The 26,997-nt window shown below is 38.5% G+C and overlaps 1 protein-coding gene across 15 annotated transcripts in view; it reads left to right on the top strand.

Annotated features, from left to right (window-relative positions):
• The window catches only part of ASNS (asparagine synthetase (glutamine-hydrolyzing)), a 160,457-nt gene that overhangs the window by 101,879 nt on the left and 31,581 nt on the right, over positions 1 to 26,997 (top strand). For 13 of the 15 annotated variants that reach the window (XM_047825391.1, XM_047825356.1, XM_047825372.1 and 10 more), the window contains one exon: positions 18,820 to 19,009. The exons of the other annotated variants lie outside the window; for them this stretch is intronic. The gene's annotated coding sequence lies outside the window, so the exon portion shown is untranslated. The remainder of the gene's footprint in view (positions 1 to 18,819; positions 19,010 to 26,997) is intronic. 15 annotated transcript variants of the gene reach the window in all.

The raw sequence follows: 26,997 nt of genomic DNA, 5'->3' as shown, positions 1-26,997 counted from the left end.
CTGTGAGCATGGGATAACCATTTGTGTCATCTTCAATTTCTTTCGTCAGTGTTTTATAGTTTACAAACTATAGGTCTTTCATCTCCTTTGTTAAGCTTATTCCTAGGTGTTTTATAATTTTTAATGCAATTATAAATGGGATCATTTTCTTAATTTCTATTCCTGTTGCTTCATTTCTATTCTTGTTAGTGTCTGGAAAACATTGGTTTTGTATCCTATGACCTTACTGAATTCATTCATCAGTTCTAGCAGTTTCTTGGTGGAGTCTTTAGGGTTCTCTGTATAGAGTATCGTGTCATCTGCAAGTAGTGGAAATCTTACTTCTTCTTTAGCAATTTGGATGCCTTTTATTTCTTTTTGTTGTCTGATTTCTGTGGCTAGAACTTCCAGTACTGTGTTGAATAAAAGTGGTAAGCAAGGACATCCTTGTTTCTGATATTAGGGGGAAAGCTCTCAGTTCTTCTCTATGGAATATGATATTAGCTGTGGGTTTTTCATATAAGCGCTTTATTATGTTAAGGTACATTCCCTCTACACCTACTTTGTTGAGGTTTTTATCATGAATGGATGTTGTACTTGGTCAAATGCTTTTTCTACATCTGTTTATATGATCACATGGTTTTAATCCTTTCTCTTATTGATATGATGTGTCATGTAATTGATTTGCGAATATTGAACTATCCTTGTATCCCAGGAATAAATTCCACTTTATTGTCACGAATAATTTTTTTAATGCATTGTTGGATTCAGTTTGATAGTATTTTGATATCTATGTTCATCAGAGATACTGGCCTGTAGTTCCCTTTTTGTGTAATGTCTTTAGTTTTGGTGTCTGGGTAATGCAGGCTTCGTGGAATGAATTTGGAAATTTGCCTTACTCTCTTATTTTTTGGAATATTTTGAGAAGAATAGGTATTAACTCTTCTTTAAATGTTTGGTAGAATTTACCTGTGAAGCCACCTGGTCCTGGAATTTTGTTTCTTGGGAATTTTTTGATTACTAATACATCATCATTGCTGATACTTGGTCTGTTCAAATTTTCTGTTTCTTCCTGATTCAATTTTGGGAGGTTATAGGTTTCTAGGAATTCACGCATTCTTCTAGGCTGTTCAATTTGTTAGCATATAATTTTTCATAATATTCTCTTATAATTCTTTGTATTTCTGTCTTGCCAGTTGTTATTTCTTCTCTTTCATTTTTTTCCTGATTTTATTGGCATCCTCTTTCTTTAGGAGTCTAGCTAAAGGTTTATCAATTTTGTTGATCTGTTTCACGGAATCAGCTCCTGGTGTCATTGATTTGTGCTACTGTTCTTTTAGTTTTTATTTCATTTATATTTGTTCTAATTTTTAATATTTCCTTTTTTATACTGTTTGGGGTTTAGTTTGTTGTTCTTTTTCTAACTCCTTTAGGTGTAAGGTTAGATTGTATATTTGAGACTTTTCTTGCTTCTTGAGGTAGGCCTGTATTGCTATAAACTTCCCTTTTAGAACAGCTTTTGCTGCATCCCAAAGATTTTGGACTGTTGTGTTATCATTTTCACTGTCTGTAAGCAATTTTTTATTTTCTCCTTGATTTGTTGATTGACCCATTCCTTGTTTAGTAGCATGATACGGAACTTCCATGTAGTTGCGTTCTTTCCAGATTTTTTTTGTGATTGATTTCTGGTTTCATAGCACTGTAGTCAGAAAAAGATGCATGGTATGACCTTTTTCATCTTTTTTCATGTATTAAGACTTGATTTGTGGCCTAATATATGATCCATTCTGGAGAATGTTCCATGTGTACTTGAGAATAATGTGTATTTTGCTGTTTTAGGATGGAATGTTGTGAATATATCTGTTAGGTCCATCTGGTCCAATGAACATCTGGTCATTCAAAGCCACTGTTTCCATATCAATTTTCTGTTTGGATGAGATACTCATTGATGTAACTGGGGTGTTAAAGTCACCTCGATTATTGTATTACTGTTGACTATTTCCTTTATGTTTATTATTAGCTGCTTTATGTTTTTGGTGCTTTCATGTTGGGTGCATTATGTACTGTCCTTGCCTCTTGTTACAGTCTTTGTTTTTAAGTCTATTTTGTCTGATATAGGTATTGCTACTCTGGCTTTCTTTTCACATCCATTTGCATGATAAATCCTTCTCCATCTCTTCACTTTCAATCTGCATGTGTCTCTAGGTCTGAAATGAGTCTCTTGTATGCAACATATGGACAGGTCTTACTTTTTTTTTTCTTTTTCTGAAAATAAGGGAGAGAAAGAATCTTAGGCAGGTTTGATGCTGGGAATGGACTTGGGGCTTGATCTCCAGACTATGAAATTATGACCTGAGCTGAAATCAAGAATTGGAAATTTGACTGAGTCACCCAGGCACCCCTTGCTTTTTAAATGTACTCAGTCACTGTGTGTCTTTTTTTTTAATAAGCTTATTTGTATTTATTTTGAGAGAGAGAGAGAGAGAGAGAGAGAGAGAGAGCATGCATAGGGTAGGGGCAGAGAGGGGGGGAGAGGGAGGGAGAGAGAGAGATTCTCTCTAATATGGGGCTCAAACCCAGGAACTGTGAGATCATGACCTGAGCCAAAACCAAGAGTCGGACCCTCAATTGATTGAGTCACCCCGGTACCCCAATTGATTGGAGCTTTTAGTCCATGTATATTCAAATTAATTATTGATCGGTATATACTTACTGCTATTTAGTTACTTGTTGTTATTGTTTGTGTAGTTCTTCTCTTTTTCTTTGTTGTTCTCTTCTCCCACAGTTTGCTGGCATTCTTTACTGATATATTAGGATTCCTTTCTCATTATTTTTTGCATATCTATTACTGACTTTTTATTTGTGACTATAATTAGGTGTATACATAAATTTTATGCATATAGGAGTCTATATTAAGTTGATGATCACTGAAGTTTGAACCCAATCTAAAAGCACTAAATTTTTACTCCTCTTGCACTTGTATTTTAGGTATATGATATCATACTTTAGATCCTTTTATTTCATGAATCTCTTCACTAATTTTAGTAATTTCTTAAAGTTTATTTATTTTGAGAGAGACAGCATGCATGGGTGAGGGGCAGAGAGAGATGAAGACGGAGAATCCCAAGCAGGCTCCATGCTGTGAGAGCAGAACTGGATGCGGGGCTCGAACTTATGAAACTGTGATCATGACCTGAGCTGAAACCAAGAGCTGGATGCTTAACCGACTGAGCCATCTAGGCACCCCTTCACTGACTTTTTTTAATGTTTATTTTATTTTTGAGAGAGAGAGAGAGAGAGCGCAAGTGGGGAGGGTCAGAAAGAGAGGGAGACAGAGAATCCAAAATAGGGTCGAGGCTCCAAGCTGTCAGTGCAGAGCCCAACGCAGGGCTCAAATTTCCAAATTGTGAAATGATAATCTGAGCCAAAGTCAGATACTTAACCGACTGAGCCACCCAGGCACCCCTCTTCACTGAGTTTTATAGATATACTTAGTTTTTCTGCTTTTGTGCTTCCTATTTTCTTATTCCTGCTTATGGTTTTTTCTTTCCATCCAAAGAGTACCCTTTAACATTTCTTGTATGTCTGGCTTCATGGTGATGAGTTTTTTTTAACTTTTGTTTGTCTGGAGAGGCTTTATCTCTTTTTCTATTCTGAATGATAACCTTACTGGTTAGAGTATTCTTGGTTGCAGATTTTCCCTTTCATCACTCTGATTATATTATGCCACTCCCTCTGGTATGCAGAGTTTCTGCTGAAAAATCAGCTGATTGCCCTATGGGGTTTCCTTTGTATGTAACTGTTTTCTTTTCCCATATACCCCAGATGTTTTTCAAACTGCTACTTCTACTCTGTATCTCAGTGGGGCTGTTTGTTATGCTGTCTCTTTAAGGGCTGGGACTCAATTTTCTGTCACCTTCAGGCTCTCCCAGAACTGAGCCTGCTGATTTTTAAAGTTCCAGGTTTTAAACCGCACTTATTGTAAGAACTCAGGAAGTTAAGCCCCTTTGGTTTTCAAAGCCAAATTTATGGGGACTCCTCTTCCCCATGCAGATCCCCCATGCTTGGAATGCCTGGTGTGGGATCTATTCCTCTCCCTTCTCCACATCCATACTGTACCTTCCAAAGATACTCTTGTAGGTCAGTTTGTTTCCTGATAGTGTCTCTGCCTCTTCTCTACATTTAGCTGTGGGCAGTCTGTAGTGCCAGTCTTCGGGTCATTCTCTGGGTTATTTACAATGATATCAGTGTTGTCTAGGAATAACCAGGGAAAGAGGTGAACTTGAGTTCCTCCTACTGCCCCATCTTCTGGGAAGTTTGATTGACTCACTGATATGAGACCCTAGCATTGGCTCCATGGATCCCTTTAATGTTATAATCCATGCTTCCACCATCATCTTCCATTTTTATATACATTTATTGCCTTATCACCCCTAATATTGCTAGTTTTTAAATTTGTCTACTTTTTCTGCCCCTCCATATTCTCCTTCTCTGCAAATCTCTTTATGGTTAACATATTTCCCTTCTCAGCCCCAAATCTACATTCCATCATATTAATGACTCTTTCGCCAAAAGTCTTATTTCCCTTAGCTTTTTATCCTTCTATCTTTGCTATACTTTGGACCAAACTAATCTGTATTAACCAGTTACCTGCTTTCTTCACTTCTGATCCAGGCTGGCAAGTATTTGCACCACTAAAAATGAATCATTTCCAGCCTTTCCAATATTTGTAAGCCCCTCCCTCAACCCTCTCACTCTTAGCATATTTCTTAGGGAAAAAAATGGAGTCTTTGAAGTACAAGCTCTTCCAACTTCTCTCTTACTCTTCTCTAGGTTTACTTATAACTGTACCCATTCTTACCTCTTCTTTCCTATTCTGAAAGAACAGGCCATCTTCTTAGAGATCAACCCCTTGTCCTGGATACTGCATTATAACTGCCACCTTATTTCTTCATCTCCCCTCCCTGAAGGTTCTTGTTGCATTGTCACCTCTGCCTTTAACGAGCAACTCTCACTTTTCACATGGTCCGTCCTCTAAGCCTGACTTTGACTATAACCTCACAGTAGGCTATCATCTGTGTTTTTCCAGTTCTTGCCCAGTGAACTTTGAGGAAGAAAAGCATTTGCATGCTGTGTTTACTTCCTCAGTCTGTATCACTGCTATAATATGTTTTAGTGTCTTTTCCTGTTTAAAGGGAATGACAAAATATAATGGAGGTGACTAGGCAGGTGGACAGCCTCACCATCAGATAATCTCATGGGAATATTTTATTTTCCAGTCATGTCAGGCTGGGCTTTGAACCTCAGCTTTTCCACCCACAAGTGAAGTTTTCCAACATTCCCAGAAGTGGTAAGATCTAGATAGATAGACTCATGGTGATCAAACTCATAATGGCCTGAGTTAAAACAGAATCAAACATACACTTTTAAAAGTAAAAAATATTTCTACTCTTTCGGACAAGAATTCTTTCCCAGTTGTAAAAGTACACAAGAAGACAAATTATATAAAGTTGTGACATTGCATTTTAAGCAATGAGCTTGATGACTTAAGAACTTGTTATTTTAGGGGCGCCTGGGTGGCTCAGTCGGTTAAGCGTCCGACTTCAGCTCAGGTCATGATCTCGCAGTTCGTGAGTTCAAGCCCCGTGTCAGGCTTTGTGCTGACAGCTCAGAGCCTGGAGCCTGTTTCAGATTCTGTGTCTCCCTCTCTCTCTCTCTGACCCTCCCCAGTTCATGCTCTGTCTCTCTGTGTCTCAAAAATAAATAAACCTTAAAAAAAAAAGAACTTGGTATTTTAATCGTTAATGGTTTCAACTGATCACACATAGAGGTAACTATTTTTAGAGCATTGATATTCAGAGGGTTTGGACACCTGAGTTGGTAACTCAGAGTCCTCAGAAGCCTAGGATTATGCTGTACAAATAAATTTTGTTTCCTTGAGCAGATTCATAGTTTTCATGTTCACCATTTCATCTTCCTTTATATACTTAAAGACCATCAGTGAACTAGAGTGATATCTTTTCTTCTCACTTAGTTTTGACAATGCTGTGCTTGTTAGAATTACATTGTGATTTTACTAATCAGGCATTCTGAGCTCCAGGATTTCAGAGGTACTGCCTCTACTACAGCAGGTCAGGTCATCAGTGACTTCCTTATTGCCAAATCCACGGGTCAACTTTTACTCCCAATACTCCTTAAAGATGGTAACCAGCTCCCTGGTTGTTCTATCATGTTATTTCTTTGGCTTCTTGCTCTACCCTCTCCTGATTTTCTTCTTGCCTCTCTGACTTGTCCTCCTTTCATGTTGAAGAGGATGAGAATATGCCACTTTGGCATAATGATTATTTTGAGCTGAAGATGATTGAGAAAGAGCAGAGATCAGAGAGCTTTTTACCTTTCTTCTACCTGCCTAAAAACAGAGCAGAAATATCCCTTAATGAAGATGTCTCCCTCTTTCATATCAAGGAGAGAAGAATAGACTTTACCACTGTAGGTAGAGTCTGAATAAACAAACCTTTACTAAGTAATCCTTAACTTCCATTAGTGTCCCCCACATAGTTAGGTCTATAGAATTTATCACCCTTTGTTGAAATGGAATATGAGAGCTCAGGTCTAAATGTTTCTTTGGGTCTTCACTCATTTTTTATGAAGGCCTCTGTGTAAGTGTAAAAATCAACATCAGACAGAATTTGTATGCCCTTTCTTCTGTTAATCCATCCTTTATCAGTTTAATTCACAGATCTTATTAAAAGAAACTAAAAGGGTACAGAATTTCTTTTTTCCCTACAATGTCTTTGCTAATCTTCCTCCTACTTTTCAAATACAGGCTATGTTTTCTTGGTGGTGGGGGGAGGGGGGAGCTATACAGGACTTTATTATTTTTTTAATTAATTTTTATTTTTATTTTTTTATTTTACATCCAAGTTAGTTAGCATATAGTGCAACAATGATTTCAGGAGTAGATTCCTTAATGCCCCTTACCCATTTAGCCCCTCCCCCTCCCACAATCCCTCCAGTAACCCTCTGTATGTTCTCCATATTTAAGAGTCTCTTATGTTTTTGTCCCTTCCCTATTTTTATATTATTTTTGCTTCCCTTCCCTTATGTTCATCTATTTTGTCTCTTAAAGTCCTCATATGAATGAAGGCATAGGATATTTGTCTTTCTCTGACTAATTTCGCTTAGCATAATACCCTCTAGCTCAGTCCACATAGTTGCAAATGGCAAGATTTCATTCTTTTTGATTGCCGAATAATACTCCAGTGTGTGTGTGTGTGTGTGTGTGTGTGTGTGTGTGTGTGTGTGTGTATGTAGTATATACATACATTTTTTTATCCATTCATCCATTGATGGACATCTGGGCTCTTACCATACTTTGGCTATTGTTGATAATGCTGCTATAAACACTGGGGTGCATGTGCCCCTTCAAAACAGCATACCTGTATCCCTTGGATAAAAACCTAGTAGTGTAATTGCTGGGTCATAGGGTAGCTCTATTTTTAATTTTTTTGAGGAACCTCCGTACTGTTTTCCAGAGTAGCTGCACCAGCTTGCATTCCCACCAGCAGTGCAAGAGATCCTGTTTCTCCGCATCTTCGCCAACATCTGTTGTTGCTTGAGTCGTTAATGTTAGCCATTCTGACAGGTGTGAGGTGATATCTCATGGTGGTTTTGATTTGTATTTCCCTGATGATGAGTGATGTGGAGCATTTATTCATGTGTCAGTTGGCCATCTGGATGTCGTCTTCGGAGAAGTGTGTATTCATGTCTTTTGCCCATTTCTTCACTGGATTATTTGTTTTTTGGGTGTTGAGTTTGATAAGTTCTTTATAGATTTTGGATACTAACCCTTTATCTGATATGTCATTTGCAAATATCTTCTCCCATTCCAGTTGTTGCCTTTTTGTTTTGCTGATTGTTTCTTTCTCTGTGCAGAAGCTTTTTATTTTGATGAGGTCCGAATAGTTCATTTTTGCATTTGTTTCCCTTGCCTCCGAAGACATGTTGTGTAACAAGTTGCTGCAGCCAAGGTCAGAGAGGTTTTTGCTTGCTTTCTCCTCGAGGATTTTGATGGCTTCCTGTCTCACATTTAGGTGCTTCATCCATTCTGAGTTTATTTTTGTATATGGTGTAAGAAAGTGGTCCAGATACTCATTTTTCTGCATGTTGCTGTCCAGTTTTCCCAGCACCACTTGAAGAGACTGTATTCCATCACGTATTCTTTCTTGCTTTGTCAAAATTAGTTGGCCATACGTTTGTGGGTTCATTTATGGGTGTTCTATTCTGTTCCATTGATCTGAGTGTCTGTTCTTGTGCCAGTACCATACCGTCTTGATGATGACAGCTTTGTAATACAGCTTGAAGTCTGGGATTTTGATCCTCCTGTTTGGGTTTTCTTTTTCAAGATTGCTTTGGCTATTCAGAGTCTTTTCTGGTTCCATACAAATTTTAGGATTGTTTGTTCTAGCTCTGGGAGGAATGCTAGTGTTATTTTGATAGGGATTGCATTAAATATGTAGATTGCTTTAGGTAGTGTTGACATTTTAGCAATATTTGTTCTTCCAATCCAGGAGCATGGAATATTTTTCCATTGTTTGTGTGTGTCTTCTTCAATTTCTTTCCTAAGCCTTCTATAGTTTTCAGTGTATAGATTTTTCACCTCTTTGGTTAGATTTATTCCTAGGTATTTTATGGTTTTTGGTATAATTGTAAATGGGATTGATTTTTTTTTTTAATTTTTTTTTCAACGTTTATTTATTTTTGGGACAGAGAGAGACAGAGCATGAACGGGGGAGGGGCAGAGAGAGAGGGAGACACAGAATCGGAAACAGGCTCCAGGCTCCGAGCCGTCAGCCCAGAGCCCGACGCGGGGCTCGAACTCCCGGACCGCGAGATCGTGACCTGGCTGAAGTCGGACGCCCAACCGACTGCGCCACCCAGGCGCCCCCAAAACTTTTTTCTTAATTAGCATTCTATACAGCCAAGTAGTGTAATTGCAAATAAGAATCATCTGTGGAAATTAAAAAAAAATACAGGTGTCTGTGCCCTAAGCTAGTACTCCATCTCAGACATCTCAGTGGGTGGTGTTAGGACTTACGTATTTTGGAAAAGCACCAAATAATGTAAAACGCTGTTCTTGACTATGTCCTGAATGTCTGTCAAAAGGCTTACTTAAATCTGTACAAAAGAGAGCAAATTATTTTCCTTCTAAACCTCTTCTTTTCCTTCTTTTCCCATTTATTAATAATATCACAATCCTTACGAATTTAAAAACCAAGTATATTAGTTTGGGCCCAATCAGGAAAGAGAAACAACACAGGGATGGGTAGGATTAATATAAAAACTATTATCTAGAAAAAGGAATAGAAGTATCAAAAGATAGTCTTGGAAGAAGAAAAAGGAATTGCTATAGCAGATATAAGAAGCAGCCACTGTCCCCAGGGCTGACACAGAGTGCACAAAGAAGTCCCCACCCCTTTTAGCATGAGACCCAGACTATGTGGGACTGGGCATGGCCAGTTCACTGGATGGCAGAGAAATCATTGTGGTGCAGTGCTGGTGGAACTTGCCAGAAATCAGCCCTCTAATGTGCCAAGGAGAGCTGTTGATAAGGGAGGTGTCTCACCAGAGGCATTCTGCCAAACCTTCTGAAGGGGATAACTGGGGAAGCTGCTGGCTGCTGGCCACCAGCCATGGGGAAGCTGTGCATGACACAGGAGCAGGTGCTGGGAAAAGACACATATGAACACACACACACATTTCATCAGAACAGGGAAACAAAATCCTTTCCTCCTGTGCCCTCTACTGACAAAGCTTAACATTGTGCCAATCGGCAAAGGAAAAATACTTAAAGGGCCCAGGTCCATTTCACAGAGCAGGCTTGGGGTGAATTTGAAGCCGCATGGTTATAAATGGCTAACTGGTGCTCGGGCACCATCCCAGGCTGATTCCTCCCCCTCCCCACCACCACCTCACCTTCTGCTCGGTTTGTACCATGTCCTGCTGAGCTTGCCCTGGACATCTCCACAGCTGCATCATCCTCTTCTGCTCCTCATTGGTCTCCTGCTTCTTAGCGGTTCACATTCCAGCCCTCCTTCCCCTACTTCTAGAGACACTTTTCTTAAGTCAAAAATGCATATATGGATGCCCTATGTCAAGAATTCCTCTGTGGATTTATATAGGATACACATTAGACCAAAGGGTATAGCACTAGCTGGTCTCAAAGGACTGCAAATGAGCATGGCCATATAATACTCTATCTGAAAGTTGGAAATTCTCTTCTTGAATTTTTCATCCTGTTTTTTATCCTGTTGAATTATGGTTTGGAAGCAGTACACCTAAGGAATCGTGGGAGACATCTGACAGGATGGGAATGAATGAGAGAATTTTGCTGTCTCAAACTTGCATTTCAAATACTGCAAAGAAGTCCTTTTAGACTACAGATTGAAGATAGGAGAAAAATAGCACTATCATTTGAGTTATTGATGAACAAGCAACTGAATAATTAGTGAGTACTTGGTATATACACCACCCTGAAGTGCTTACACCTGGGCATTGCTGGCTTCTCTATTAGGGAAAGTGCTGAGGACCCACAATGAACATGTTTTTATTTCTTTTAAAATAAGAAGGAAAAAATGAACATTTAGGTCAAGAAATATTTTAACATATAATATTAATATATTTTTCTGTATAACCTTTCAATTATAAAATATAAATTTTAACATTTTTTATAGAGAAAGGATTCACAAAGGCAAAATTGTGCAGGGCCCGTGAAAGCCATAATGTGGCCCAGGGTCCAGAGGCTCAGACCTAAGTTGGGAATCTAGTTTAGTGTTTTCTAATCAGTAGGCCGTGGACTCTCAGAGTTAATGGTCTTGTAGTTTTGTTTGCAGACTGAATAATCTCCGATAACAGTTGTGTAACTTTGTGATCAATAAGATAGGAATTTACTTTGAAGTGTTTCTAAAGTCATTCTTTCATATATATTGTCAGCAATGATTACCAAGAGAATAGTTACTATGATGTGTGCCTGGAAAGCATCCACATAATTTTGTAATGTTAGAAAAGTAATCCATAAACTGGAATGGCTAAGAAGCATTGATCTAGTAGACTTATTTGCAAACTATATCAACATCTTAAAACGTCTTAATTACTATAATATTTTCTGGGCTAAGCCAAGATGCGTTCATTTAGGCCAAGAGTATACATCTCCTATAGGGTAAATCTGAGAGATGACAACTGGCCCAAGCCTTATCTTGGAAGGGGAGGATTTTATTCTGGATCTTCTTTGGCTCAGGGCTGATGGGGGTGTGGGAGGGAGGGGAGGGTGGGTGATGGGTATTGAAGAGGGCATCTTTTGGGATGAGCACTGGGTGTTATATGGAAACCAATTTGACAATAAATTTCATATATTTAAAATAAATAAATATATACATACATACATACATACATAAATATTTAAAAAAAAGAAAAAGTTTGATAAACTCTCCCAGCCTGTATAATGGATCTCTAAATTGTGAATGGAGTTCACTCTGGAAAAGATAGGCATATATGATTTCCTTTTGTTTTATATTTAATGTTTAAAAGAGAGGATATTTATTTTGTCATCCTAGTTAAATCCATTCTGTCTTTACTCAGTTCTTCTAGGTTAGTAGTGTTATAGGTAAAATACTAGTCTTCTACCATTTTAGAAAATTCTTGTGGTAGGAGAATGGATTCCAGATTTGGAAAAACCAAAGTTGAAATTTTTAGTGAACTTCTTCTGGTTATGGGTACTTCGAAAATCACATAACTTCTCTCGAATGGCAGTCGTTTTTATCCTTGTAAAATCCCTCTCCCCCGACATGTTTCCATCCTTACTGAACCATCTTCTGGGTTTGGTGTCCTCTTGTTTTGTCAAATACAGGATTCAGAGGTGAGAGAGTGAGTACAATTTTGTCCAGAAACCTGCAAAAACATTTTAAATTGCATGTTAACTCTACAGAAAAGTTAACAGTTTTGTTTGTAAACTAAATACTGATTCTTTACAAATTATCATTATATTTATAATAGCCAAATTAATCAATCAAATATCTTGCAATTCATACTTGCTATAAGGTTTTGTATTTTCATCCTGTTTCTTCCCCACAGCCATTACGGTGATGTGGACTTCCATTTGTTTTTTAAAATTAAAAGTTTTTTTCTTCACAGTATTTGCACTGCAACCACCATTCCTATCTGGTTCTAAAATACTTACATCATTCCAAAGTAAAACCCCTTACCCTTTATCTTTAATTAGTTTCTCCCCATTCTCTGCATTACCCATTCCCTGAAAATCATCAGTCTGCATGCATTCTGTCTCTATGGATTTACCTATTTAGAATATTTCATATAAATGGAATTATAAATATGTGACCTTTGTGTCTGGCTTTGTTCACTTAGCATGTTTTTGAAGTTCGTTTATGTTGTAACATGTATTAGTACTTCATTTCTTTTTATGCCTAAATTTGTATTTACATACATACATTCTATTGTATGTGTATACCCCAGTTTTGTTTGTTCATTCATCCACTGAAGGACTTTTGATCTGTTTCCACCTTCTGGCTGTTATCAAGTGTTGCTACCAACGTTCTTGTATACGTACTACTTTGAGTACATGTTTTCAAATTCTTTTGGGTGTATTCCTGGGTCACGTGGTAACTCCTTTTTAACTTTTTGAGGAACTGCCAAAATGTTTTCCACGGGGGCTAAACCATTTCACACTCCCACCAATGTCTGAGGGTTCTAATTTTTCCATATCCTCACCTTAATAAAAAACGTTGATTTTGCTTAGTAGGCAGCTTAAATGAGATGGGAGTTCCAGAAGGAGAAGCAGTGAGTAGTCATCCCTAAATTCCGCCTGATCTAGACTTCTCAGTGCCTGCACTTCTCAGTGTCAATGAGGAACACACTTGCCCTTGCAGAATCTACACCCCATGGCACTTCCTCAACAGGTACCAGGATGAATGCTTGGCTGTTGTCTCCAACTGGGCAGAGCTGCAGGCCATGGTAGCAGGATTGAAGGCTCCCTTGGGATGCCATTTCTTTGTCTGTATCCATCACCTCTCCCTCACCATTTCTGTCCAGGCACCATCTCTCTTGCTACCTGGTGTACATTCAGAAGGCTTTGTTTTTTCTGTAAACAACAATTAAAATATTCTCTAAATGTAGCTTATAAACAGTGTTGTAATGAAATGTATGGAAACAAAAAGGAGAGAGTGTGCAAAATCTATCCTCTTGAGCAACTGCTGTCATTTTTCAGGTGCTTTCCAAGCCCTTACTCCTAAATGTTCTGAGAGTAGATCTGTAGCGATTTATACTTTAAATACCCATATGTGTCATCAGGGAAAATGTGAAACATACCCATATCTGGGTTTCTCTCCAGAGCTATGAACTCACTGTCTGTGGACTAAGATTCCAGAATCTGCTGTTTTATGGTTTTCAAGTCCTATTCATCCTTAGCCAGAACTATGACCCCAAGAGAATAAAGAATTTTTTTCCTTCACTTCCAAGTTGTAGGTCCATTACCTAAAATTTACAAATTACCTTGGTAAGGGATGATAGAAATATTTTTACAAGTTTTGTTTTATAATCTTCTTAGTAACTGCCCTTCTTTTTATATCCCTCATCCACATACAGTTCTATGAGGCAGAACAGTGGGTGACCTCTCTGGGGAGCAGGAAAGTGTCTGGTCTGAAGTTGTCTCAAGTCCGAAGTGGGGTGGAGGGAAGCTAGGGTGTCTCCAGGTCTTTGAGATCTAGATACAAAGACTGATCCGCCACTGAAACGTATACATTCAAAGAGTAAATAGTAAATCTTATTTGGTTATAGTAATGGCCATTTATCAAACTTCTATCTGATTCTGGGGACTGCATTTTGTGTGTTATAAACATTATTTTCAAATTCTCAACAAAACCCATCAGTGTAGCTATTTTACAGAAGAGGGTTAATGTAGCTTATTTAACCCTGCATCCTCTCTACTATACAGTATGGCTTCTCTGCCCAGAGAGCTTACTCTGAGAATCAAGCTGGGGAGACATTTGGTCAACACCATAGTTCTAAACTTGGAGTGAGTGGCTGGTTAGCAAGAGTGCCAGAGACAGACGGCTGTCATGACTAGGCCTTTACCTGTTTGGCTTGAATACCCATCCTGGACGTGGCACAACTGTGGCTTCCTCAGGTTTGCTGGGAGAAAAGCATATTAGTCTCCAATATAGACACTGGGAAGGAAGACAGCCAGGGTTTCCCACTCTGATTGCCTGGGCTCCTACTAGACATGGCTTTTATACCATTCTTTGGTGCATCAGAAGGTTATTTGGGGAGGGCTTAAGTGGGCTGGCTGCCAGAGTGTTACTGTGTCCAGGAGAAATGGAGAATCCGGGAATTGGTACCTACTGGTCTGGGAAGATAATTCACATAGCTGTAGACCTGCAAAGGCTAAGAGATGGAAATTGACTGTAGGAGGGAAGAAGAGTTACTTCGATTGACAAGGTCGTCAAAGGCCTCACCAAGGAGATGACATAGTAGCTGAGATGAGAATAACAGGAGGAATGGGAAGATCCTGAGAAAAAACACTCCAGAGAGAGGGAACAGCAAGGGCAAAGGGTTTAAGATGGGAATGAATTGCATTGCCAGAGGAAAGTAAGGTGGCCATTGTGCTAGATTTGGTACCCAAGGTGGGGGATATAAAGGAAGATGAAGTACAAGAGATTGTTGGGGGTCTATTCACTTGAGCCTCCTAGACCCAGGGTAAATAGCAGGGATTATATTTTAAATGCAGTGGGAAACAATGGATGGTTTGAAGCCCGGGAATATTATCTAATTCACACTTACAAGATTCCTTGGATAACTCTACAGAGAATTGTTTCTCAGAGGAGTGAAATGAAACCAGGACACTAATTAAGAGACTAGTAGTTCAGGAAGGTGATAATACCCAGCCTGGACATAAACCAGAGAAGGGGTATAGAGACTTGGGATTTATTTCGATAGTATTAACTAACATAATTTATTAATGGAGTAGATCTGAGAGGGGAAAGAAAAAAGGTATGTAGAATGATTCTCTGCCTTTTTGTTTTTGAACCAGATCATTCCTTACTTTGCATTAGGGTCTTCCTGTTTGGGATTTATCTTATAATTTCTTATCTTATAAATTGATAAAAAGTCACCTCCTGTATACTGCTGCTACCCTCATGTCTCTTTTCACAGTGATGTTTTTCAGGACACTGATACTGACCCACTGACAAATCCAAGGTAGATTTTTAGTGCCTGTCCCCAAGACTCAGTAAAATTGGAATGATATTCACCTCTTGCCTTGCTTGTTAAAACTCTTACTTTGTTGGCTTCAGGTCACCAGCCTTCCTGAGGTTCTCTCACTTTTCCCTCTCATTTGACTACTTCTCTAGTCTTGATATCCATAGAGTCCTGCTTTGATTTTTCTCTTAGGGTAGAAAATCGCTTCTCCAGTTGAACTTGCGTGGCTTCAACTCCCAGACATTTCTGATGGTTTGAAAATCTATATAATAATAATTGTACTTAAATTGATTGTAAGATTGTTATGCACCAGCACATTTCTAAGCCCTATGTATATGTTACATCACTTTATTTATACTGTGGTATCGTATCACTATCCCTATTTTTTAAATGAGGGAACAGATTCATGTTTAACGATTTTGCTCAAGCTCACATAGTTAGCAAATGGCAGACCTTGATTTTGAACACAGACCCATATGAATCCTAAAGTATCATAACAACTGAAGTCTACTGTCTTTCAAAATTCACGTTCATTCTAATTCTATCCTTCCCCCCAAACCCAACAAGACAAAACCCCTTCTTTTTGTTGTCTTTATTTTGCTTTATGATTTGATCTTTCATATGGTGTCCAAATCTGGAAATATCCTGGACTCTGCCCTCTCCACTATCCCCTATCAAATTGTTCTTTATTTCTAGCAGCACTTAGTTCACAGATGTCATGGCAAATCTATGTTGGTGACATCTCCTGCCTCCTAATTGATTTTCTGGGCTGGTCTTTACACAGTCCGGTAGTCCTGCGCAGTTAACAGATACTTTTCTTTCTTAACTTGTTTGAACTTTCATTTATCTTTGAGAGACAGAGAATAAACGAAGGAAGAGCAGAGAGAGAGGGAGACACAGAATTCAAAACAGGCTCCAGGCTCTGAGCTGTCAGCACAAAGCCCGATGCGGGACTTGAACCCACAAACTGTGAGATCATGTCCTGAGCTGAAGTTGGGTGCTTAACTGACTGAGTCACCCAGGTGCCCCAACTTTCCAATCAATGTGATTCTGTCACTTTGCTTAAAAATCTCTCTTGGCTTCTTGAGTCCTTGTTGCCTACTAATATCCATAGAATTCATCCAAGGTCCTTCACAATTGACCCCACCTGTATTTTCTGATCAGATTTATCTCACATGTATGTGAATGATTGCTTTCTTAAATGTATGCACATGAGGAAAAACATACAAAATAATTTCAAGGTATTGCTAAAGATATAGTGGATTTTTATCATTGTGAATATCTCAATCAATGAAATATTAAACATACAACTACTTTCATATAGGATACTTAAGAGTGTCTCAGAAGTGAAAAAGGCTGATATCTGCTGATTGGTTCTTCTTTTTGATTGATCATCATTTCATAAAACCTTTCTATGGGATTTTGGAGCTTAAATTTTTTTTTTCAACGTTTATTTATTTTCTTGGGGACAGAGAGAGAGCATGAACGGGGGAGGGGCAGAGAGAGAGGGAGACACAGAATCAGAAACAGGCTCCAGGCTCTGAGCCATCAGCCCAGAGCCTGATGCGGGGCTCGAACTCACGGACCGCGAGATCGTGACCTGGTTGAAGTCGGACGCTCAACCGACTGCGCCACCCAGGCGCCTCAGGAGCTTAAAATTTTTAATGAACATGATTAGCTATTGTAGTTCCAAGGTTGTGGACCTTGTAGTGAAAGTCATTCCTGGGCTGAATAATGGAATAATTTTTTGGGGTGTGAACCTAGGTGTGCATGGGGTTATAAGCCCTAAGATCTTAACAAAGTAGGGAAGAATTTAATTTTCATTCTTAATAGCTTATTATAAAGAAAATTTTAAATGTATCCATCCCTAATGGTAGGCTTCAATATAGAAATGGGAATGAAATAAAAAGGGAAAAAATGATATTTAGTTATAATACTGTATCAATGTTGTTTGGTCTTCAGTTGTGTCCTATATTGAAAGCAGGGGATTGATGGACATTGTTTTCTATCCCAGTGTAGCCACCTGTTGATTTGACAGCATCTCCAGAGCAAAGAGCTTATTTAGGTCATTTCCCTGGTACAAAGGCCCTGTGTGGTCAGAGAGAAGATTAGGCTCTGGAGTTGGACATGTTTGGGTTAAAACTTAAATACAAAGTCACCAAATACTACACTTTAGTTTCCTTATCTTCAATATAGGAAAAAAGTCTACTTTGTTATTGGGAGTTTAAATAAGATAGAGTTGAACTTAAAAAGAGTAATAAATCTTGATTTCTCTTTCTATGGTACTATGTACCCAAATAGCTCACATCCATTTAGTACTTAAAACTCTAAGGCTGGAGGAAATTTAACCCCTAATTAGCCTAGACCCATATTTCATAAATGTGAAAATACCAAGAGGCCATGTGAGATCTCTTGATCACCTTATGAAATTGCTATATAATTGAGAATAGGCTGAGAAGTCTTCTTCTAGCCTAGGATTGTCCATGCCTAGTGATGGCAAACTGATCTTCAATCAAATGCTAATGAGATATTAACTGGATTGAATGAAACAAAGAAGTGAGGATCTTCTTAATCCTAGGCACTCAGCTGTTGCTGCTGGGTACAGTGATGGATACAAATATTTCCTCTATCTGAAATGGCTCCTACAAATTCATAACACTGCCTGCATGCTAGAATCACCTGGGAGAAGTCTTTTTTTTTTCAAATATAATTTATTGCCAAATTGGCTTATATACAACACCCAGTGCTCATCCTAACAAGTGCCCTCCTCAATGCCCATCACCCATTTTCCCTCTCCCTCTCCCTCCCATCCACCCTCAGCTTGTTCTCTGTATTTAAGAGTCTCTTGTGGTTTGCCTCCCTCCCTCTCTGTAACTATTTTTCCCCTTTCCTTCCCGCATGGACTTCTGATAAGTTTCATAAGATCCACATATGAGTGAAAACATATATCTGTCCTTCTCTGACTTATTTCACTCAGCATAATACCTTCCAGTTCCATCCACACTGCTGCAGATGGCAGGATTTCATTATTTCTCATTGACAAATAGTATTCCATTGTATTTAAAAACCACATCTTCTTTATTCATTTATCAGTTGATGGACTTTTGGGATCTTTCCATAATTTGGCTACTGTTGAAAGCGCTGCTATAAACATTGGGGTACATGTGCCCGTATGCATTAGCACTCCTGTATCCCTTGGGTAAATTCCTAGTAGTGCTATTGCTGGGTCGTAGGGTAGTTCTATTTTTAATTTTTTGAGGAACCTCCACGCTGTTTTCCAGATCAGCTGCACCAGTTTTCATTCCCACCAACAGTGCAAGAGGGTTCCCGTTTCTCCACATTCTTGCCAACATCTGTTTCTTGAGTTGTTCATTTTAGCCACTCTGACCAGTGGTATCTCAGTGTGTCTTTGATTTGTATTTCACCTGGGAGAAGTCTTAAAACTTATTCATGACTGGACCTCACCCAGAGCTTTAAATTCAGAATTTCAGAATTCTTTCAGTCTAGGGTGCAATCTAGGTATTAGACATCAACACAACTGAATACTTAATACTATTTATTATTGAATGACAGCTATGATGGAAGTGAGAAGAGCTTGGGAACACAACTATGATGGAAGTGAGAAGAGCTTGGGAACACAGAGGAAGGGACTTGCCTGGGGATTAAAAAGACAGCTTTGGGAAACCTGCGGAAGAGTAATTCCAACTGATCTCACCCATCATCAATTCAGCAAATATGTCTGGAACAAAGTGTCTCTTTTCAGGTATTGTGTTTGACATCATCTGTGGAAAAAGAAATGAGTCAAACAATTTACAGTTAAGGGGTGTGGGGAATAAGACTGCAAGTCGAATAAAAATAAGAATTTATAATTACTTTCCAAAGAGATGTAAACAATAGCAGAAGTTCCCTGTTTCATAGAGCAACACACCAGGCAACTTCCAAGTAGCGGCTGAGGCAGATATTTGGAAAAAAGATCCAGATAAGCCCTGGATTTTTATTATTCTGATTTTCATTTGCATTCTGACAGTTTGGCCCAAAGACACAGCTGCAGGCTTTTCTCCCCTCCCCTCATCCTTCCTGCCAACTGTTGCTTCCTTCCTCAGACCCTTTTTCTTCTCAGTAGTTAGCCTGACAGCTGCAACGGAGGCCCTACCTCATTTGGAGACCTGGTCTGTCCTTTGAAGAAATGAGGTAATGTCCCCAACAGCAGTGAAATATCGGGACAAGCAGGCAGGAGCAGAAGGAAGGCTGAGAGCAACTTAGGGTAGATGGAGGCCCTGCCAGTCCCTACCCTTCCGTCTCCCTTTCCTCAATACCTAGCAACAACTTAGTAAATTTGCCATATGCCATAAAGTCGTTAAAATTTTACATATATGTATCTACACAAATCATGTAATTCTCCACAAACACATGATTTAGGTGATTAGCACCCTCTGACATACTACCTCAAATCATCCAGCTATTCGAGACTATATTAGCTTCTACCCTTCCACATTCTTCCCCTCCACTAACATACATATGGTTTATTTTCTTTCCTTTCTACCTTAAGTCTTTTGCATATCACAACATGTACAACTTTAAGCAGAAATCCAGGTCATTGTGATACAACCGGACTGTGTGATATGGGGGGATGGGGTAGAGGGAGGATTGATAGAGGGCAGAGCTTGTAGTCCCAAGTTGACAAACTTGAAGAAGACTTTTTAAAGGGGACTTGCTATAAATGAAGGAAGTTATGCTATTTATCTAATAAAATATTTAAGATTTAAAAATAATTTACAGTATTTGTCTAGGAAAGGAAAACGTACTCACTCTATAAAAGAATCACAATGTTTATCCCCAGAGCAGTAGCCTAAGGAAACCTTGAGATTTTATCTGTCAGGATATATGTCAAGAAGTTCTGTTTATTATGCATGGTTTTTTTTCTTCATAATCAACTTCCCCACTTTGTAGCTTGTCATCCAGACATGTATATCTATATGTTTATGAATCTATCTAGGGAGTATAGATATTGACTATCACTTCCAGAGACACTTGAGGGAGAGGGATGTGATTAGAAGCAGAGTGGGAGGGGCCTTCCACAGGGGTATTGGCTTGGTGGTGTACCAAGTACATGCCCAAGTCCTGATATTACTTGTCCTAAGTCTCCCTGAGGAGCATAGATGTTTCCTTGAGGTCTTCACTCGGTTTCATGGAGATGCCACAGGATATATTCTTTCTGCCCTCTAGGATAAAGAAGCTATTTGTTTTTGCAACTTCAGGGGAGAAGAGTAGGGAAGGAATATCACCGTTGCAGGAACAATGACAAGGAAGCTGTATTTTCACATAATCTCCAGTACTATAACTCCATGGTTTTTGTTTTTTGGTAAAAGCATTATTTATTGAAAAATAATTTATGTACCATAAAGTTTAACCATTTAAACTATATAATTTTTTGACTTTTTTGAATTTTTTCCATTGGATATTCTTTCCTGCTTTGTCAAAGATTAGTTTACCTTTGTGGGTCCATTTTTGGGTTCTCTATTCTGTTTCATTGATCTATGTGTCTGTTTTTGTGCCAGTACCATACTGTCTTGATAATTATAGCTTTGTGATATAGCTTGAAGTCCAGAATTGTGATGTCTACAGCTTTGGTTTTCTTTTTCAGGATTGCTTTGGCTATTCGAGGTCTTTTCTGATTCCATACAAATTTTAGGATTGTTTGTTCTAGCTCTGTGAGGAATGCTTGTGTTATTTTGATAGGGGTTGTATTGAGTATATAGATTGCTTTGGGTAGTATCGACATTTTAATGATATTTGTTCTTCCTATGCAGGAGCATGGAATCTTTTCCATTTTTTGGTGTCTTCTTTAATTTCTTTCCTAAGTTTTCTATAGTTTTCAATGTATAGATTTTTCACCTCTTGGGTTAGGCTTATTCCTAGATATTTTATGGTTTTTGGTGCAGTTATAAATGGGATTGATTGCTTGATTTCTCTTTCTGCTGCTTCATTATTGGTGTATGTAAATGCAACCAATTTCTGTACATTGATTTTATATCCTGCAACTCTGCTGAATTCATGGATCAGTTCTAGCAGTTTTTTGGTGGAGTCTTGGGTTTTCCACATAGAGTATCATGTCATCTGTGAAGAGTGAAAGTTTGACTTCCTCCTTGCTGATTTGGATGCCTTTTATTTATATGTGTTGTCTGATTGCTGACACACAACATTGTGTGTGGACTTCCAACATTGTGTTGAATAACAGTGGTGACAGTGGACATCCTTGTCATGTTCCTGACCTTAGGGGGAAAGCTCTCAGTTTTTCTTTGTTTGTCTATACTTTTATAGTGTATTTGCTTAAATCATTCTCTTGTTATTCCTAAAATGTTGGCATTTGCAAGGCCTGGCCTTTAATTCCTACCTCTTCTGCTTTTTCAGGATGATCGATTCCATTCTCCAAATATTCCTATGATTTTCCAAATATACCATGGGGAGGGGACATTATTATATGCTGGTAACTGTGTTTATCTCACTATATTTGACCTCATTTAATTCTTATAACAATCTTAAAATCAGTATTCCTGTTTGGCATGAGGATGAAAAAGTTGCATACCTTGTTCAAATCACATCTGGGACAAGATACCAGATCTCACTGCAATACCATTGTTTTAAACTTAACATATGCTGCTCAGTTCATTGTGAATCTCAATGTCTGACTTGAACCTGAAACCAGGGTTTCATACCTTTGGGGCACTAGAGAGACATGATTGAAAATTATTTTAAATATAGATGCCTTGGGGAGCCTGGGTGGCTGAGTCGGTTAAGCATCTGACTTCCGCTCAGGTCCTGATCTTGCCATTCAGAGTTCGAGCCCTGCGTAGGATTCTGTGCTGACAGCTCAGAGCCTGGAGCCTGTTTGAGATTCTGTATCTCTCCCCCTCTCTTTGCCCCTCTCCTGCTCGTGCAGTCTGTCTCTCTTTCTCTCTCAAAAATAAATGAACATTAATAGATACAGATATAGATATAGATATAGATACAGATAGATATAGATATAGATATAGATATAGATATAGATATAGATATAGATATAGATATAGATATAGATACAGATAGATGCTTCTGTCCCTCCTTTTTCTTCCTGAAAAAAAAATCTTGGCAAATGCTTTTGATGCATGCTATGGATGCATACCAGGTAGTGAGAGCTCAATCCTTATGTTCAAATTGCCACTTAATGGATTATTACCTAGATGCCTCCCAGAAACTTTAACTTGAACAAACCTGAACCTACATTCTTTCAAATTTCCCCTTACTTTATTTCTCATATTGTTAATCTATCACCAATGACACACAAATGGATATTTGGAAGTCGTTCTAGAATCCTGCTTACTCTTTCTCCTTATCTGTTTGTCTCCAAGTCCTACAGAATTTACCTCAGAGATGTCTGTATATCTCTACCATTAATTCTATCCTCTTTCACCTCCTAACTAGTCTCGTTGCTTTTAGACTTTTAAAAAAAATACTTCTTGCTTTTAGTTTCTTATACTTCAGTTGCATCCTATGTTGCACTGCCATATTATTTTTTCTAAGAAGTGTCTTTTGGGGACCATGTTAATAGTTCTTTTTTTTTTTTTTTGCACAAAGAGAAATGAGGTTTAATAGCTTGTCAAAATATCACAAAGCAAAACATCATGACAATTTTACAGTGTATTGAGTATCCTCAAATTTTACTTTCTGCAGTTCAACCTTTTGAACTTGTTTAGGATGTGAAGAGGTGCATGCAGTCCCTTTAGGAAACATGAGGGAAGACTGATAACTGGAGGGCTTAACATGAGGGTTCATGTCTTTGCCATTCTGAATTTTTGCTTGGGAAGTAATATATTGAACAGAAATGAGGAGTCTGAGTGTTAACCTATGCAAAAGTTAAATCGTGGGCTCTGCCTTGAAGGCATAATCATTTTTGTATGCAAATAAATTCATTAGGAAGCCAGTTGTGTTTTTTTTTTAATTTTTAAATTCTTATTTAGTTTTTGAGAGAGAGAGTGCACAAGCTGTGGAGGGGCAGAGAGAGAGGAGAAAAAGAGGATGCAAAGCAGACTCCAGGCTCTGAGCTGTTATGACAGTACAGAACCCTATGTGGGGCTTGAACCTGCAGACTGTGAGATAATTACCTGAGCTGAAGTGGGACACCTAACCAACTGAGCCACCCAGGCACTCCTCCAGTTGTGTTTTTCAATTTGTGGAGCATAGAGCCTGGATAGTTTGGGGGATTTTATAGCAAGGAATTGGTGAACCTGGATGTTGCTGCCTCATTGTCTGTACATTGAAAATAATGTAACTGATAAATCTATAAAAATAATTTTCAAGTAAATGTTATGATAAAATATAAATTTAAAGTGGGACCAAGTGAACAGTAGGTGGTTGCATTATAAATTTTGTTATCAGTGGTACCCAATTACAACTACTCTCATGTGAATGGTTTAATTTTTTGATGTTAGCAAAGAGCTCCACAGAGTTGAAAATTTTAATAAGCATTCATTTAGTTGATGGGAATTTCAAAAATTTATAGTTTTTAAAATAACTTCAAGTAGATATGTTGAAATGAAGATTGATATAGTATTCTGGAATTGCTGGAGCAATCCAAGGTTAAGATTTAAAGTTGTGGATCATGTCAATTTTTTTAGGTCATGATACTAGATTAGATTGAGTGGTGAGTGTAAATTTAAAATAATAATAATAATAATAATAATAGTCCAGGACTGAGCTGTAGGGCTTTCCAATATTAACATTATAGTAAGGAGCCAGCAAAGCAGATAGAACGGCTAGCAGAAAAAGAGGAAAATCAAGAGAATTTGTGTCCTAAAGGCCAAATGTTTAAAGCGGAGACTGATTAACCGTATCAAGTGTTGCTGATAGGTCAACTGAGATGAGAGCTGAGAAACAACCTTTGGATTTTGCCATGTGGGGGTTACTGGTAATTTTGGTAGAAGGTGGGAGAGAAAATCCTCTAGGGGCGAGTTCAGGAGAGTACAGAAAAAAAATTCAAAATGGGGAATTTAGATTGACTACTAGAAGAGTTTCACTATCAAAGGTAAAGAAATGGAGCAAGAGGTAGAGAAAGAGGTACAGTCATAGAGTCAAGAATGTGTTGTTGGTGGTGGTGGTGGTGGTTTTTGCTAAGATGAGAGAAACAACAAAGATCACAAGCTGAGGGGAAAGATCCTGAAGAGATCCATTTCAGCTGTGTTAATACTATTAATTAACCCCTTCATGTTTTTAAACTAGATTATATTCTCTATCTTAGAATTATATATTTCTAATAATTAAGCTTTCAAACTTGTAGGAAAGCTGAATGCTATCTCTATGTACTGCTTCTACTTGTTCTCTCATCAAAGTACCCTTTGTTCAGGTCAGAACAAAGATATCCTCATTAACAGATGTAATGGTTAATTTTCTGATCCGTAAGTGCTTAATACAATGATTCTGATTCATTCTCCTGTTGCCCACTCCCACTGGCTTCCAGGCCACAGCACTCTCCTGATTATCCTTTCTGCTTCTACGTCTTCTCAGTCTGTTTTTGCCTGCCCCTGCTATGCCTGACCCTCAAGAGTTGGCATCCCCAAGGCCCTGCCTTTAATGATCTTCCCTCCTATACTTTCAGGGTTATCAGCTCCAAACCTCTGACTTCAATTCCTACCTTTATTCATGGTTCAATAACATTTATGGAACAATTACTACTATATGCCAGGCACTTTGCTCATTGATGTATCTGCCTTGTCTCATTAAGTCCACATCAAGTAATCATTTGAGTATTTTCCAAATCATTTGAAAATGAGTAATCATTTTCAAATGAGGAAGTTAATGCTCAGAAAGTCTCCAAATCTTGTCCAATCCCACAGAATTAGTCATGGCAGAGCTTTTAATGAATCCATTGTCTATTTGACTCTAAAGCTGATTTTTTTTATTTTTTTTTTATTTTTGAGAGGTGGGGAGGGGCAGAGAGAGAGGGAGACACAAAATCCAAAGCAGGCTCCAGGCTCCGAGCTGTCAGCACAGAGTCCGACGCAGGGCCTGAACTCATGAACCATGAGATCATGACCTGGGCCGAAGTCATATGCTTAACCAACTGAAAGCTGATGTTATAACTACAGTGTTTTATTGTCTTTTAAAACTCTGAGATCTCCTTAGTTTGAGATTGGTACATCTGTCCAAATACCTAATGTATGTAGCTCAGGCATGTCTATCTTAATAGATGTTAAACTAAACTCAGTATTCTGTGCCCCTCATTTCAACCCCTACCCTACTTCCCAAATGTCTCTATTTTAATATCCTCTGATATTCCTTATTTCTTATCATGGTTTCTCCTTCAGCCCATCCCCCCAGTCTGCAATGTTCTGGATTTGCCCTTCTCTCACCCTCCTGTCCATGTCCCTTGTTCTCATCTCCAGGTAACTGTAGGGGTGTCTCTGTACCCCAGTGCTGTTGACCTCTCCTTCCTGCTGCTGGGCTCCCACTGTAGTTGGTTCTCATTACAGCTGGCAAGGTTAGCTTTTGAAAAAGTCCATCTGATCATTCTGTTCCACTTAAAAAACTTGTAGCCCTCATCACCTCCACTGTCCTTTCCATTCTCCTTATCACTCTGGCCTTGCCTGCCTTGCCTATCAGAGACAACATGAACATATGGGAAGAATTGTATTTTAAGGTATGTGTAGATGCTGTTATGCTGAAGAAAACAAAATGGGTTTCAGAACTTTTACTACATTTAAGTGGCTAATCACTTACTCTTCTCAATCGGTGGGGAAATTAAATGTACAGCTATTGTCACATGAGTCTGCTCAGTTTTTCGACATGAAAAAAAGACATTCATAACTACATGCCAACTAGGTTATTTTCATGTAAAAGCTCTGGTTTTAACTAATATTCTCTGGTTATTCTCTGGCTGTAGACCCTGCACCAGGGGACATTAATTTTATATAATAAACTTGAGTAACATGAGTGACAGAGTGGAGGTGCATACATAAGGATGGGGAGGGGAAGAGGATACTAACACCAGGATCATTTTGAAACAGGAATGGGATGAATTCTATGTTCTTAATAGCTCATTTAAAATAATAATAAAATGTATCTGCTCCTTTGTAAGCTTCCAATTTAAAAAATTCCAGTGAAGACTGGAAAAAATTATACTTAATTATATACTGTATTTTCTTTCTTTTTTTAAAAAAAATATTTTTTGAGAGAGAAAGTGGGGGAGGAGCAGAGAGAGAGGAGGAGACAGAGAATCCCAAGCAGGCTCTGCCCTGTCAGCACAGAGCTCCATTCTGGGCTTGAACTCCCAAACCATGAGGTCACGATCTGAGCTGAAATCAAGAGCTCGATCCTTAACTGCCTGAGCCACCCAGGTGCCTAATATACTCTGTTTTAATGTAGCATGACGTGGACTTTTTGTGTCCTGAAATAAAAATGATTATACTCATACAGTTCAGTCTCCCAGGTAAGAAGTCATGTGGAGTGGCAGGGAATAGAATCTGGGTTCGGATCCACTTGGGTTCAAACCCTGGATATATTCCTGGATAACTGTGTGATCATGAGCAAGGCCTATCTTATCTCTGATTCTCAATTATCTTTAAATGGAGGAAAATCCTATCTGCAATGTCAATGAGAGGATGCTTGGGGCCAAAGATCATTAAGTGTTAATTTCTCTTCTGACATTATGTCACATCCATTTACTAGAAGGGACCAGGAAATTTATGTATTTCAGCCCCATTTTTTACAAATGTGGAA

Source organism: Prionailurus viverrinus, chromosome A2, assembly GCF_022837055.1.
Source record: "Prionailurus viverrinus isolate Anna chromosome A2, UM_Priviv_1.0, whole genome shotgun sequence".
Lineage (NCBI taxonomy): Eukaryota > Metazoa > Chordata > Mammalia > Carnivora > Felidae > Prionailurus > Prionailurus viverrinus.
Note: the sequence above shows the minus strand (reverse complement) of the source record. Positions and strands in the feature narration are given on the sequence as shown.